The sequence below is a fragment of the Oryzias latipes genome, chromosome 15 (genome assembly GCF_053564925.1).
Source record: "Oryzias latipes strain Hd-rR chromosome 15, Olatipes_Hd-rR_3.1".
NCBI classification, from domain to species: domain Eukaryota; kingdom Metazoa; phylum Chordata; class Actinopteri; order Beloniformes; family Adrianichthyidae; genus Oryzias; species Oryzias latipes.
The window spans coordinates 19373292-19390184 of NC_136251.1; the positions used below are offsets into that span (position 1 = coordinate 19373292).

The 16893-nt window shown below is 38.5% G+C and overlaps 1 protein-coding gene across 1 annotated transcript in view; it reads right to left on the reverse strand.

Annotated features, from left to right (window-relative positions):
* Positions 1–16893, reverse strand: part of phactr2 (phosphatase and actin regulator 2) — a 47836-nt gene that overhangs the window by 29659 nt on the left and 1284 nt on the right. The gene's annotated exons all lie outside the window — the stretch shown is intronic.

A 16893-nucleotide genomic window follows, 5' to 3' on the forward strand; every position in this document is an offset into this window, starting at 1 on the left:
ACTTAGGTCATTTCTTCCGATTGTTTCTCCAATGAAAGCGGAAGACGCACATCCAACATTCAGCTTTGATCCTTAACAATCCAAAGAGCTCAGACTACACACCAATTAATAAACTAAGGAATTTTAAAAAGAAACAGTGGCGCGATTGTTGTGAAAAGAGGAATTAGGCAAATCTAATAGAATGCCACCATAAAAACAATACATGTAGTTTCAATCTTATGTAACTTGCTGAACATCAACGGTATAAGGGCAAGAGCCTAAAGGGACCTAAATGTTAGAAATACACATTGCTGGAGAATTCTATAATTTAAGATTTCATCTCTGATTTCTTCAATTATTATTCATTCTGTTATTGTTGTATTTCCTTTTCTAGAATACACCTCTAATCTATTCAAACCTCTTGATGCAAATAGGGATCAAACCAGTTTAGCTCCAAAATAACTGTAGTTTAGCATCTAATTGAAAGCAAATGAATTCAAACATCAAGGGTAAAAATCCCCCTTTTTCCTTTATTTCATAGAAAAACACCATCAACGCAATCAATCAATCATTACCGAAGTGATTTAAAGCTTTCTTTTAACAATAGTACACTTTTGGTGTAAATATTTCTTTCTTTTTTTTTTTGAAAGGATATGTTTGGGAATGAAGGATTAGTTCACTCATTCTTTCACAATCATCATGATACACTGAATTTGAAACTAGTTTCGCACAAAAGAATTATTCAAAGAATTCCTACTGATTTTGAACGTAATAAAAAGATATTAATCTTGTGACGTCCACGTGAGCAGGTCTCCCTACATGTATTCAGTGTTGACAGACAGTTGTGTTGGGGTGAAAACGAGCTGGGACAGTCTACTAAATGATCTGAGTGTCCCCTTAGTTTCAGCAAAAACAAACTCATCTTTCTCAGCCACTCTTGAGTTTAGACAGGCTGCTAACACGCAAACTCTCAATTACCTGGCGGCAATTGGTTGTATATATTAAAAAAAAAAAAAAAACTTTTTTTTCAAACTAGCCACTGAGCAGTTAAGTAGCAGCTGGGAAACACAAGCAGTGATAAATTTAGAAACACACACCCCGCGGCTAATGATGCGACAGTTAATTTAACACACATCTAGTTAGCTAGGTTTTTTTTTTTTTTTTTTTTTTGGGGGGGGGGGGGGGGGACTGTTCAGCAAACGCCCTTAATAAACTTTACTAAAGTTACACGGCGCAGAAAATGTAGAAAGAAAAGCCAAAGCTGAGCAAACTTCCTGCACAAAGATAACGGACTGTTGTGAAAGAGAAGAGGAAAAGGGGAGCACGCACACACCAACGGGCACGCACATACAGACTCACCACTCGCGGTCTGAGACACGGCAGACACGGCGGTCTGACCCATATTCAGCTCGAGCTCCGGGTCGGGTCGGACCGGGCCCCGCTATCGCGACCTCCTACAGCAGCATAAGCTCCGTCCGCGGCCGCCCAGCGAGCTCATGTCAGGAAGAAAGTTTTTCTCGCAGTGATGGCTGAGAGGCGCTGCTGGAAACTCGGTGCACGCGCCGAGTCGTTGTGACGTCACAAGTTCCCCTCCCGCCTCCTGCGGGCGGCTGAAAAGAAAAATGCGGCTCAGTCCGCTATGCAGATTAGACGCGCTGCTGGGGTCACAGGGCGGGGGCCCTCTGACACTGCAAGCTGATGCACTGCTAATGCATCTCAGTACATTGTGATAACCACCGTGACGTCATTGCATCTTTTTTGAAAAGCTGTGAACTTTATTTTGGAGGACTTTTGATGTTTGCTACCCTCTACTTCTACTCTGCAGCTATGACAACTCTAAGTAAAAATCTACAGGCGCGTTTACCGGTTTAAATAAATAAACAGGTTTCTGCAATGTCCCTAAGTATAACATTCATTCTTTATTTCACAGCCGACTGTTATAGATTTCTAAATCAAAGTAAATAGACAAAGAAATGGATAAAGTTATTGCTGTATTTACATTTTTTTGCTATTGAAATATTTAATTTATTTTATTCAAATTCAACTTTTGTGTAAAGAACAGAAAAAATGTGTAATTCAAACAAAACAAAACATCTAATAGAAACATCCGCTATAAGATGGGTAAAGTTTCTCATTGCACATTATAACGTAATGGCATCAAAATGAGCTGTATGAGCTCATTTGTAAACGGCACACACTACTGGAAGCATGTAAAGCTTAACCCATATACGCCTATTGATGCAAATGTGCAACAAACCACTTCAGCTTCAAAATCATTAATTAGCTACATGAAAGCAAAAAAATATATGTATTTCTTTTTCATAGCTGGAAATAAATTCAGGCATCAAGGGGTTTTAAAATCTTCAAAAATATATATTTTTTCATAATTATGCTTGGATGACTATATCATAATATTTCCATTTCTGATCAACCAAGCAGCTCTTAGAAGATGAAGTAAACAAACTGTTCCACCATTTTTTCTTTTTACCAAACAGAGCAAATTTAGAACCAAAACCGCCTAATCTAGCAACACTGCCGGGAGGGCAAAGAGCGCAGAAGAACAGTGAGCACTGACGTCATCGCCCCGCCTCCCCCCTGGAAATGCTCACTGGTATTGAATTTTGCTACAGTTATGGCGGGGTGAATGTGAAAACGAAAATGCAATCTCCTCTATGCATGTTCGCTTTAATTATGTCATAGAATGAGCGATGTTAAAGAAGAAAATGAAAAAGCATTTTGATGGATTGCTTCTTCATTTTAATTTTGAGTCATTTGATGCAGCTTCATTTTGAAAATTAAAAAGCATTTCCGTTGAAAGTGAAATGTCAAATACCATTTTCTTTATCATTTTAATTAAGTGACAGAATAAGCGGTGTTAAGGAAGAAAATGGAAAAGCATTTTGAAGGAATGCTTTTTCATTTTCATTTTGGGTCAAAAACTGCATTTCTGGTTTTGAATTTTATTTTTAATTTTGCTACAGAATCGCTTCCATACGGAATGACCCAAAGGGATTCAGCAGGTTCAGAAGATAGCTGGATGGCTGGATGGATGGATGGATGGATGGAAACGTCCTCTAACAGTAAAAATTAAAAGTACAAGCCTTGTTTGACTTCTCACTTCTAAAACAACATAATGAACTTGAAGTTGAAATCCTAGTATTATAAGGCCTGTGTGATTTTGCCAGAATATTCCCTTTTTATGCCTCATTTACACCGTTTAAGAGAGAAATACCCAAACTTTTTTGGGACATTCATTTCCCTCAATTTATAATATGAATAAATTAAACTCCACCATTCAGCTTCAATACATTATAAGCATTAGAAGAAATAAAATCGCATAACAATAAAATAGCTGAATTCCTGCTCATTCAAAAAGTGGTTATTTATATTTTTTTCTTTTTCAGCAAAACAAGAAAAAATAAATTGCCAAAGCAGAGCAAAACGTTTTTCTCTTAATGAATAAAAATAAGTAGTTTAGAGTTAAATACTAAGATTGGAATTGGATAAATACATTTAAGAGATTAATTGAAACCCATATAAAAGTTAAAAAACAGAAAAAGAACAGCAATGGCAATGAATCTATGAAGAATATGGTTGTCTAAATAAAATTCTTGAATTTTGTTGCAATACCTTTTTTGTATCTATCGTTGGATTACTTATTTTTGGTGAAATTAATGCAATGCTTTCCTAATTTCTCTCAAGAATATATTTACCAAATCACAAACTGCATTGGTCATATAATATGCACCGTTTCAAGGCATTGCAAACATGGAATCAAAGGGGAGAAAGTTGGCATGAAAACAAGCCCTTTCTTTAAAAGCAGGTCTATGAATCACTAAAATATTTAGCTCCCAGTTGGATAATGTAAATAAAGTTTTAAGTCAAAACAATCTGTGAGTCAGGAAGAGGGTCAGTGCTTCAGGATCTGAAATGAGGGAAGCTTCTTATGAAAAGGAAAAAGGAAAAAAGATTGCTGAGATTTAAAAAAGGAAACAAATTAGCCCCGGCATGTTAATGGGTAGTACAATATGTAACATAATACAGCTACTATAACACAATGAGCAGTAAGTTTAAGGGTCATCAAAGCCAACAGTGAGTTACTGCTGAGTCTGCACAACTTCCTTTGACAAAAATAAGCCTCCAACAGTTCCACTGACAAAAAAGTCAGAGAACATTGCACTGGAAACTTTACCTTTCACAACTCCTGGTACTTCCATAACTTCAAAACTCACCTTATTTTTCAGGCTGTCATGTTCACTGATTAAGTTTAAACCTTTTTTCTTTTGTGTCGTGGCTGCCATCTAGTGTCAGAAAAGAGCAAGTGACCTGGTAAGGTCAAAATCACAATTAAGCCAAAAAATAAAGAATTGTGAAATTCTTGGTGCATTTATTTACGAAGAAAAACGTACTTTTATGCAATAAATAAATAAATAATGGAAAAATAAATAAAACTAAAGTGGCAAATTTGTGCCTGGAAAAACAGATGTGAATGAAGAGCATGCTTGAGTAAATATTTGCCAACTCATCTTTCTAAATTTCAATGTTTCCAGTTTTTAAAATGAAACATCATGAGTAGAGGTATATATTTAAATGTATTTAAAACGTACCAGCTACACTTTTACAGGTGTGAGTCAAAAAGGCCCAGAATATGTCTGTTATTCAAGATCAAATAGTGACATCTGATGCAAGTTCAACATGGTAGCAACAGGGACAACCGCAGTCTTATGGGAGTGTCATCAGAGAATAGGATGAAAGTGGATAAGTGAACTGGCAGGAAGTCAGTGAAGACGCAGGAGGATGAAGGCAGCACAGGAGAATGGAAGTACTTAGTGAGGTTAACAGAAGAAAATGACTGCGTTTGCATTGACTGAGAGGTAATGTCATACACTCCGTTTGAGGAAACATGACTTAGGGAAGATGAAAATATGTTTGGTAATGTGCAGTCATCATTTAAAGTTAATTTATGATCTAATCATCGACTGCTTAAGCTGGACTCTTAAATTTCCCCATCACCCCCACACTCTGCTATTTGCTGTTTGACTCGTATATTTTAAAGTATGTTTCATCCATTCATCCATCCATCCATCCATCCATCCATCCATCCATCCATCCATCCATCCATCCTTCCATCCATCCATCCATCCACTTGTGCTTAATGCTGAATGGAGTTGTTGCAGCCCATCTGAGTTAGTGTAGGGCAAAGTCAGGGTGCACCTGGTTACCACTCACTATTCAATCCCAAGAGGCAATTTGGAGTCACTCTAGTGAACCCATGAGGCACGTTTTTGGTAACTTCACCCTTCATCTGCCTCAAAAAACATGCAGTTTTAATCCTACATCTATGTGGGCATTTCAAATAAATTGACATCTAAACACAGGCATGGAAATAGCCACAAAACAGCATTTAACCCTGGTTGTGTGTCTGCGTGTGGAGTTTGATCTTTTGTGCTTCTAGAAAAAAAGGCCTGAAACAGAACACCAATGAAGGGACATTTCTGTGTGTGGTTTGCATGTTCTCCCTGTGCTCGTGTCTGTACCTCCATTTTCTCTGGCTTCTTCCCACCATCCAAAAACACGCCTCATATGATAATTGCTAACTCTAAATCGTGAATGTGAGTGTGCATGGTTGTGTAATCGTGGCCCTGGCTGCGACAGACTGGTGACCTGTCCAGGATGTCCCCTGCCTTCGCTCACAAGTGGCCAGATAGGCTCCAGCAGCCCTGTGTCCCTGAAAGGGACAAAAACGGGTTTGGAAGATGACTGACTGACTGACTGACTGACTGACTGACTGACTGACTGACTGACTGACTGACTGACTGACTGACTGACTGACTGAATGAATGAATGAATGAATGAATGAATGAATGAATGAATGAATGAATGAATGAAAAAAAAAATGAAAAATTGTTTGAAAAAGGATCCATAAAGAAATTCTGATTTAGCACCCACTTTCACACTAAAGTAAAATTATTTCTTTTCTTACGTCCTTGCAGCAGTTCCAGGTAAACTAAATCGAAACACTTGGACCAAATCTTTTATGTGTAATCTGCATGAAAACTCAACACATTTTGAAGTAGTATCAGAATTTGCAAATCAGGATAATGCTTTTCGGAAGTGGGTCATTTTTGTCCTGGCACTAAATAACAGAGATTAACCGAGGAGGCCTGACCTGTCAATGACTAGAACGACGAATGAAGACGGAGGTGGAAAAAAAAGAGGGGCCTAAAGGAAGGAAAGGAGTCATCAAATATTAAGTAGTGGCTCAGCAGAACAGGGGATAATAATTGTTTAAGTGCTACTTTTCCGAGCCCACCCCACCACTCTGACTTATTTATTAATTTCAGCATCCACCATGCTTCAGTCTCAGCATGCTGTTGAAGCATGACACTGTAGTTTTAAAAGATTTTAAAAAAAACAAGAAAAGAGAGCAATAAATATTTATTCTTTCAATTTATGCAGCAGCACAAAATCCATGAATGCACACATAGTTGGAGTATAACCGATTAATGTTCACTGGAATGGACAAACTGACATTTCCAGGAGTCTGGGCACGGACACTTCTTTTCTAGGCCCATGATTCAGATTGCAAACTGTCATAACAGTCAAGTGTGATTCAGCAAGAAGCAGGCCCTGCTGCACAAGTGAATACGCTGTGCCAAATGGAAGTGAAGAGAAACAGTTTTCACAAGTTTGGTGGACTTTTAAGAGCCTAATGATACAGGCTAACACTTAATCTGGGGAATCCAATTAATGTTTCAAAAGTAGTTGTGACGATAAATTTAGACATTTTCTCAACAAGTCTGACCACAGAAGGAATACTTTCATTATAGTTCTAAAAAGAGCTAAAATAAACAGGAAAAGCTATTCTTTATGATGCATATGAGAAAACAACAATAGAAAACCCTGCGACAGACTATCCACATTGTCCCCTGCCTTTGCCCATAAGTGGCCAGGATAGGCTCCGGCAGCCCCGTGACCCCGAAAGGGAACAAACGGAAGAAGATGAATCAATGAATGAATGAACAATAGAAAACATTAAAATTCATAAATATGTTGTCTTATTTTGAAGTAGTCTTCTGCTTCTGTATTCCTTCAGAGTAAAACAGAAAATGAAGACTTTGCCAACTTATTTTTTATGGATAACTTTTAAAAATAAAGAAACCATCTGATGATGGTAAAAATTATAACCCTGCATTGAGGAATTAAACTGATAACTCTTATAGTTAAAAAATAAATAGATAAATAAAAGCACATTTCTCAGTCATTTATTTATTGCACTCTTATTATTATGTTCCAATACAGTAGTTATTATTTCCATTCCTCCTTTTTCACATCTGCCAGCCAGCTCGCCTGAAACCTGATCTCCTGTTTGTTGTATTCTGTTCCGCAAAGCCCATAAGCTGCCATCACTGCTAAAATGTTGCTGGTATAAATCAATAGTTGACATCCTGCCAGACAGGCAGTCAGAGATCTTAGGGAGAAAGCGAGCTGGAGAGACAGAAAGGTAGTGAGACGGGCATAAAAAGGGCTAAAGCAAAAGATAGATACGTTACTGCAGGCCACGGTTAATAATAACCACAGGAAACGGAAAGAATAAAACAAAGAAATGGCCCTCCCTCTACGACATGAAGGGATGAAAAAAAGAAAATATTATTTTAGAAAAATATGATATGTTGCAAACTTCATCTAACATAAAAAACGGACCTTTTAGTTAAACAGTTTCCAATTCAAACTCTGCACCAGTTTGAATCATTATTTATAACAAAAGCTGCTGACAGCTATATTTACCCTGTTGTGTTGTGTGGCTTTCAGGGAATTACGTCTCTTTTGGAGGCTTGTTTAAAAGTAGATTGCAGCTGGTTGGTGATGACTGCTTTGGCCACCGACCAGTCAGCATTTACGGACACACTGAGGTCTGTTTTCAGCTGAGTGAGGCTCGAACGACCTGGCTAATGTATTTGTCTGACACATTAATTCCAAATGCAACAAGAAGCACCATAAACATAGCTATTGTAAACAGATACTTTAAGTTTTGGAAGCCAACAAAAAAACAAGACATGTCTTTTTTGAAAGAGCTTTGCGACATTCAGTGAAGTGAGTTCCCTTGAATGAATGAGATGGCAGTAAATTACGATAGCAATGTTGCATTGCATTGTCATAAAAATAAAAAATACAGCGTTTATTAAACAGCAAGGAGAGAAAATGCACACGCCAGCTTGAAGTCATGCACATGTGCTCATGCATGCATTCAAGCACCTTCATGTGGGGATAATTTGCCTTGCAAAATGCTGACTAAAAAAATTTGCAATAATTTGCTTTATGTCCATCTCCAAGATACACACACAAATCAAGCACAAGCAACAGCTTGGATTGAGAGTTTAAGATCAACCTCTTCTAAGATTTTAATAATTTCCTATAGAAGACTAGTAGCATTTCCACTATTTAGAATAACACAGCCTGGTTGCCTCTGTCAGCTTGCTAATACAATGAGGAGCATGGATTCACCATTCAGTATCAAACACCCAACCTGGCAACCTGCCGTGCCCATTTGAATTTAGTATTTATATTCATTTGGATTTCCTCTTCAGAAAGACTCATTGCTAGGTATTTGCTATTAGACGTTTGCCTTGATCACATGAAAAGCTCATAAGTAAATGTGGACAGATTTATAAAGTTAATGATTCCTTTTGAAGCATAAATATGTATCATTATCTTAAAAAAGCTGTGTAGGATAATGCAAATTTTAGGTTTACAAATGAATATCCCACAAAGTGAAGCAGCTTTCTATTTATTGTTCCGGTATGACGGTCATTGCTGAAATCAGGGAGAGGTGTGGACCTACAGGAAAAACAAGCTCCAGCTGTCAGACACTCACTGGCATTGCAGCAGGTTATCACAAAACAACTAAATGCACTTCAGTTGACTCGTGGAGCTCCTTTTACATCTGATGTTCCTTTACAATTCATAAGGCACAAGGCCACACTCTGGCTCAATGCCTTTGTTTGCACCCAACCTCTGAAACAATTTACAGACCAACTAACAGGTGACAGCATGAACTATAGTATTCCCAGTGAGGAAAGTAAATTTAGCTCAGCCACAGAGGTTCAGAGATCACAGACAGACAGATGGTCAGAGCAGAGATAGAGAGGGAAGTGCATTTTCTGATAGGAGGAGGAAACTTACCATCATGTTCCATGATTTGACCCCAGGAGAAGTATGATCAGCTCTGTGAGCTGATCCCTGCCTCTTCCTGACTCGCAGTCTCTCTGTCTCTCCCCTCCCTCTCCCTTCGTCTCTTCTCCTCCCCCTGTTCTCTCTGTACTGCCCTCCTGCATTGCTCATTCCTGCATTGTTGTCTTACCCTCTGTCTGTCAGTTCCTCCCCTTCTGCATATACTTTCTAAAATAAAGAGCATTAAAAGTTAATGGTTTTTCTTTCCATCTCAGGGCCTCTGTCTCCCTCTCAGCCCGTGTTTGTCTCTGTCTCTGTTTGTCAGGGTTTTTCCTTCTTCCTCATGTCCTCCTCCTCATCCCTCACGGTTGAAAACACTGGAAGTTGTGGTGTCATAAGTATAACACACTGTACCCTTCCTGGATTTTTTGCTTTTGTAATGATACACTAAAACCAGCATTAATCGTGTGACAGTTTAGGTTGGCTTTTGTTTAGTTTAAATCTGTTGTGTTCTTGGTGATCAACCTAAACTATGTTACTTTAAAAATATGTCAGAAATGATCTATAGTTTGTGGGATTTTTCAATGTAGTTATGCATTTTAAATGAACGTATTTCTTATGGACATTATTAGGTACACCTTGATAGTACCGGGTTGGACCCTCTTTTACCTTCAGAACTGCCTTAGCCCTTCGTGGCATGGATTCAACAAGCTACTGGAAACATTCCTCAGAAAGTTTGGTCCATATTAACATGATAGCATCATGCAGTTGCTGTAGATTTGTCGGCTGCACGTCCATGATCCCAATCTCCCGTTCCACCACATCCCAATAGTGATCTATTGGGTTGAGATCTGGTGACTTTGTCGGGAGTTCACTGGACTCAAGCTGGAATCTGAGATGATTCCAGCTTTATGACCTGGAGCCTTATTTCTTCTGGAAGTAGCCATCAGAAGATACTTCACAGCCTACTCAGGTAGGTTGTGGTGTAACTGGAATAACAAAAAATGAACTTCTGTGTTGAAATTAAACGGACAAGTTCTTTTCTCCATCCATCTTCCTCCGCTTATCCGGGACCGGGTCGCGGGGGCAGCAGACTGAGCAGAGATGCCCAGACTTCCCTCACCCCAGCCACTTCCTCCAGCTCCTCTGGGGGGACCCCGAGGCGTTCCCAGGCCATCCGACAGACGTAGTCTCTCCAGCGTGTCCTGGGTCTTCCCCGGGGCCTCCGCCCAGTGGGACATGCCCGGAACACCTCTCCAGGGAGGCGTCCAGGGGGCATCCGGACTAGATGCCCGAGCCACCTCAGCTGGCTCCTTTCGGTGTGGAGGAGAAGCGGTTCTACTCCGAGCTCCCCGCGGGTGACCGAGCTTCTCACCCTATCTCTAAGGGAGCGCCCAGCCACCCTACGGAGGAAGCTCATTTCAGCCGCTTGTATTCGGGACCTCGTTCTTTCGGTAATGACCCATAGCTCATGACCATAGGTGAGTACTGGAACGTAGATCGACCGGTAAATTGAGAGCTTTGCTTTTCGGCTCAGCTCTCTCTTCACCACAACGAACCGATACAGCGACCGCACCACTACAGACGCCGCTCCGATCCGCCTGTCAATCTCACGCTCCGGTCTTCCCTCACTCGTGAACAAGACCCCCAGATATTTAAACTCCTCCACCTGGGGCAAGGACACTCCACCCACCGAGAAATGGCAAACTACCTTTCTCCGGTCGAGAACCATGGCCTCAGATTTAGCGGTGCTGACCCTCATCCCAGCCGCTTCACACTCGGCCACAAAACGCCCCAATGCACGCTGGAGGTCCCGGTTCGATGAAGCCAACAGGACAACATCATCTGCAAAAAGCAGAGAGGAAATCCTGTGGTCCCCAAACCAGATCCCTTCCGGCCCCTGGCTGCGCCTAGAAATTCTGTCCATAAAAACTATGAACAGTACCGGTGATAAAGGGCAGCCCTGCCGGAGTCCAACGCGGACCGGGAACAGATCTGACTTACTGCCGGCTATGCGAACCAAGCTCCTACTCCGGTCATACAGAGACCGGACAGCCCTCAGTAAGGCTCCCCGGACCCCATACTCCCAGAGCACCCCCCACAGGATGCCACGGGGGACGCGGTCGAACGCCTTCTCCAAATCCACAAAACACATATGGACTGGATGAGCGAACTCCCACAATCCCTCCAGCACCCTAGATAGGGTGTAGAGCTGGTCCACTGTTCCACGACCAGGACGGAAACCGCACTGTTGTTCCTGAATCCGAAGTTCTTTTCTAAAGATCCAATATGTTCTGAGTCTTTAAAACTATTTCTAAAAACAAATAACACATACAGTGATTCCTTTGTTAATTCAGTAATCCTTATTATATCAAGAGTATAAAACGAAATTGAGAAAACTTTTGACATCACTGGCTTCTGATATTCAGGGCAAATAATCTTTAAAAGGCTCATTTAAAAGATATCTCATCCCTTTCCCTTGCAATAGTGATCTTAACAGGAGATCAGCGGCACACATCAGAAGACAACCTGAGAAACTTTGATGTACTGAAAGGTAAAATGACAGTGACAAAGAAAAAACACAGGTTAAGTATCTACAACTGTGTAAATTACAATGACAAACCTGCCTAAGTTGCACCTCGGCTTAGTCAGACAGTGGCTTGGACAGGCCCCAGCAACCCCATGTCCCCAAAAAGGGATTGAGGGGGTTTAGAAGATGGATGGATGAATGGATAGATAGTTTGTGTTCAACATAAGAATTCAATTTAAACGTCATATTAACCCACCATTCAATGGCTGTTGTGTAAATATATAAAACATAAAACCTCATTGACCAACAAATACACTTTATTTGTGTTTCAAAAGATGGCCCTGTGCTGCCAGAAATTTGCCTGCTCTAAAACTGATGTAATGCAAAGAACTGCAAGGAAACTTTTAGCATGAAGAGTGATATGTGTGTATTATGATGTGTGTGATTAGCCTGCATATGGTTTTTACACCTCATTCCGTCCTGTCTCAGTTCAGCAGGATGTAAATAACTGTTGTACTTAATAAAGCATAATCTGAGGTCAGAAAGTATGATTTATTCAGAGGAACTGCTTGCCAACAGTTGAGGTGAGTTACTGCCTGGGGCCTCTGGTGAGAAAGTGGACCCCTGAGGGGTGACAAACCATTATTTACTATGAATAACTGCCATTTTAATTGTGTTTTTCGTACATTGTATTGTTCGTAAAAAAAAATAATATATAATTTTGTGTATACATGCATATGTAAAATAGCAGGCTGCTTTTACATATCAGATCAAACTTTAAAGCAGAACAAAAGATTTTCTGTAACTTCTTTCACTGTCAAATTTATTCATTTAGCTCCTTGTTTTACAGTGGTTACATTCTTCATCTATTTGTCTACTTGTTAGAGTAGGTATAAATTGCTAATTATTAATATTACTTCAATATTCAAAAGTACTCTTGTGAAAGTTTTGAAACTGCTTATATATTTTTGAATGCTAAAAGATGGTTAGAAACATGCAGCTGTGGCCACAAAGCCCCAGAAAATCTGTCTGCCTTCATGAATTTCTTTTAAATTGAGCAATTATTGCATTTATTACAGGACTTTTACATGGAAAACAAACTCTCTTAAAAAATCCTTTTAAGTAAACCCTTTTCACAATGTTGCCTATATGAATTACATGTTTGAAGAAATCTTTTATCTGATAATTAAAATTACATAGAAAACACAAGGCTAAAAACTGAGAATTTTATTGTATTTGTTGAAACATTTATTACCAAGGACTTTTGTGGTTTTGTACTGCAGTTTTAGAGATCCACATAATGAATTTGCCCAATGTAGTTCTTTAACAAAATATTAAATAGTTGAGGTGTCAAGAGCTAAGAAGATAATCTAAAAACAACTTGAATCTTCTGTTTCTTCATCTCGATTCTCTCACACATCCTCCAATCGTCTGGAGGATTTGGTAGGGTTCTTTCAATTATGTATTCAGGGTTTATTAATTTTTTGTGACCTTTAGCCATCAGGTTATAATTCAATTTCCATTACAAACAATCACTTTAGAAACTAAACGTTATTTTTAGCCTGGGCCTCAGGTTGCTGACATCCTGTTCATTTGCTTCAGCAAATATTAATAGTTAAAGGATTAGTGAGTAACCTAGAGTTACTGGGGGAATGAAAAGAGAAGCAAGACTTTGACTTTTATGCCCATCCTGTGATGAAACACCAAGACGAACAAGTGACACCCCCTCGAACACAAAGCAATGTCATCAATGTACAAACAGCATGAAGGCAACACCTGACAAGATTTAGATCTGTGTTCTTTACTATTATCCCATGACCCAAAGCCAAGAAACAACACCAAATTATAATGATCCTATTAATTAATTAGACAATTAATCCTAAATGGATTAATTGTCAAACATGTTTGGAGCATTAAAGTTCATCTGAAATGTTTGGTTAACCACCATGACAACACAAAACACCAGTGTGTTATTGGATGGTCAGTGAATTTATTGGTTTACAGTCACTTGTTCATTCCTACCAGTAATCATCCTTTATGTTCCTCTGTTCCTCTTGGAAATATGTCTGCAGCTTGAATTAAATTAAATTGATTTTAATATTTTAAAGCAGTTAAATGTACAGAAAATAGTAAAAGATAACCTTTTTCCCCTGACTTTTTTTATTTTATTTATTTATTTTTTTTAGTTTAAATGTGTTTTGGGTCATCTGTCTGTTATGGTTTTGCCTAAAACAAATACTGGAACATCTTAGCTCGTCCTAAAATATGTCAGAAACTACGTATCCCAACAAGCATTCACAGATATCATTCAGTTTTTGGGTGCACAAGACAACTATGAGTCAGCCGGGTGAATCCAAATTTAAACCAAGCACACGCAAAACAACAAACACCAAGGGGAGTTCTGAATGCATGAGAATGAAGACGGACCGGTTCAGCAGGAAGTGATCAACATGTGACAGATGACAAAATAAAATCTCATTCTTTCTAAGTGAGTGAATTAGAGCCAAAGGAATATTATCTTTTACATTGGAAAGAATTATTGTGTCTGTTTTATTGTCACAGGTTTTACTATGAGCAAGGTAAATTTCCTGTGGCCCAAAATGACATCACGTAGGAGTGATGCATAAAATCATTTGCAGGGTGAAAAATGGTTGTGTATTTATAGCGATGTGGGGAGGCTCAGGCCTCTTCTTCTAACAGTATGAGTCGCTGGCTGTTCAGAGAAGAAAAAAAGAATCAAATAACTTACCTTGTAAAATCCTTGAGATTGACAATCTAAGAAGCTTCCAGAACTGACTGTGTTTCTGTGTGTGTGTGTACGAATAAATGCCCTTGAAAATACCTGATTGCATTTCCTATTTTGAAAGCTTTTAAAAAGTTTGCACCACTGCTACTCTTGTGTTTCACTGTATTTTAGATTGATCTTGTTTTTTGCAAAGTCGAAACTTCAACTTTGAAGTTAGACCTTCTTTTTGTTGCAAAATACAGATGCAGTTTTTCTATTTTGTTGTTGATATAAAAATAATGTTTTTACTGCTGTCAACATTTTTTGTGTTATTTTAATGGGCATTTTTTTAAACCTCTATGTATTTAACTTAACATTTTGAACTTTATGGTGCAACAATAAAAAAATTAAAAAAATTGATATTGAGAATTTGAAAAATTAGAAGTTCCATGTTTTTCTTTGGTTATATTTTGTGTTGCTGTATGAGTATGTGGCTTAGTGATTCAGGGGGCCCTAAGAGTTAATGTAACTGTATAATCCTTTTTTTTTTTTAGCGTCAAAAATGTTGAAGCTTCTTTTAGCAATACCAATGGTAATTTAAAAAGAAAAGAACCTGAACAGCAGCGATGCACTAAGTGGAAATGTGAGTGGGTGGCCCTGCCAAAGGATGGAACATCTCCTCTCAAAAGCAGAAATCTTGGAGCAACACCATGAAAAATCTAAGAAATAGGAACATTTGATTCTGAAATGACACCTTAGAAAAATCCTTCTTTCTAAAGATGTAATAATCGGCATAAATTCAACGTCAGTTACACGAGTGCTGATCGTGTGAGAAAATATGTAAGAACGGGTCAACAAATTGATTGATTGTTGTTTGTAACACAATCTATCAGCACTCAGCAGTGGTTACTGGTTTAAATACTTGAAAAGATACATCTTTGGGGCAAAAATGTCTCAATGTTTCTAACAGAAGTTCTGACTGCAGCAAAGAAAAGAATGTCAAGAGTCAGGGAGAAAGAGCTGCTTTTGAACAAAGCACATTTAAGCAAGTGATCATTAACACTCGGTTATCAAGTCAAAAAAGGGCTCTAATTATTGTTATTTTGAAAAGAGCATCCAAAAAGAGGGAAGTTCTTCGACGTTGATTTTTTTAAACCTTTTGTTCTTTTTTTTGCTTCCTATAACAGTCTTCTGTTTATCCCTTTTTGTCTTTTTTATAACTCATCTGTCTCTTTCTCTCTTCTTTTGTGATCCACTTCTGCTGTCTAATTTTTTTTCTCCTCTAAGCCCTGCAATTACTGATGTTGGAGCATCCATCTTTAAGACAACATGCTATTTACAAGGAGGAGCATTACCCAATCTGCCTGCGCATTATCATGCATCATGTTCACATGCATACGTTGGATATACTTTTAAATGGTGGAAGAAGACTGCATTTTCTAATGAAACAACCTTTCTATCTTCATCCTGCTTAAATAGAAACTAAAAGCCCAGTATTATATATTTATTATGTTTTAGAAATTACCAAACGGTGTGAATGTTGGTGTGCATGGGTTTATGATTGTGGCCCTGCAACAGACTGGTTTTCGCCCAACAGTGGCCGGGTTGGGTTTTGACCCCGTAAGGAATAAAACAGGTTCAGAAAATGGATGGATGGATGGAAATCCAAATTGAATACAGTAGTAGATACAAGAATTTGTGAAATAAGAACTTTCAACAGGATCTGTAAAGAAAAATGATGGCAGACTATCCTTTAGTCTGATAGGAACGCACTTGCAATAAATTAATCTCTCTATTTTCTATCTGTGTTTGTCTCCTTTAAATGTTTGATGATTCAGGTCAAATACTGTTGGCAATTTTAATAAAGATAAAAATAATTTAACGAACAAAAAAGGATTTTGAAGTAAGATAAAGGTCTTTAAAAAAGTATTTTTTGAGCTGAAGGAGTCAACTTTTTAAAAAACTATCTAGTACATAAAATTAAATACCCAGCTGATGTTCTAGAGCACATTGTAAAGATCTTCAAAATCAAATGCTCTTAATATAAATCTATTTTCTCATCAGGCTTGAAATATTTCAAATTCTAAATGTTAAACCTCAAAACCATGGAAGCGATTCTGTAAAAGGAGCCAGAGATTTAAACAAACTTGAATAGAGTAATTTTTCTTTATTTATTATACAGGTGTTGCCTAAAGGAGGACATAGGAACACTTTTTGTATTTGAAAGTCAAAAACCTGAAAAAAAACAAGCAAGAAACTAAATATATAAACCAGTCTGAAGGCAACTCTGACACCGAAAACCTGAAACCCAAAGGAGGCAGTGAAAAGAAAGCAAGTGAAGCGAATGGAGAGCTGCTGCACGATGAAGATGAAGATGACTTTAGAGGAAGTGGTTCTAGCCACTGACACATATCAGCCTGCGAGTGCTCAGAAGCCACAGTTGTCAGGCAGTGAAAAACAGACACACTGACATTTGAAAAAGAGGCTG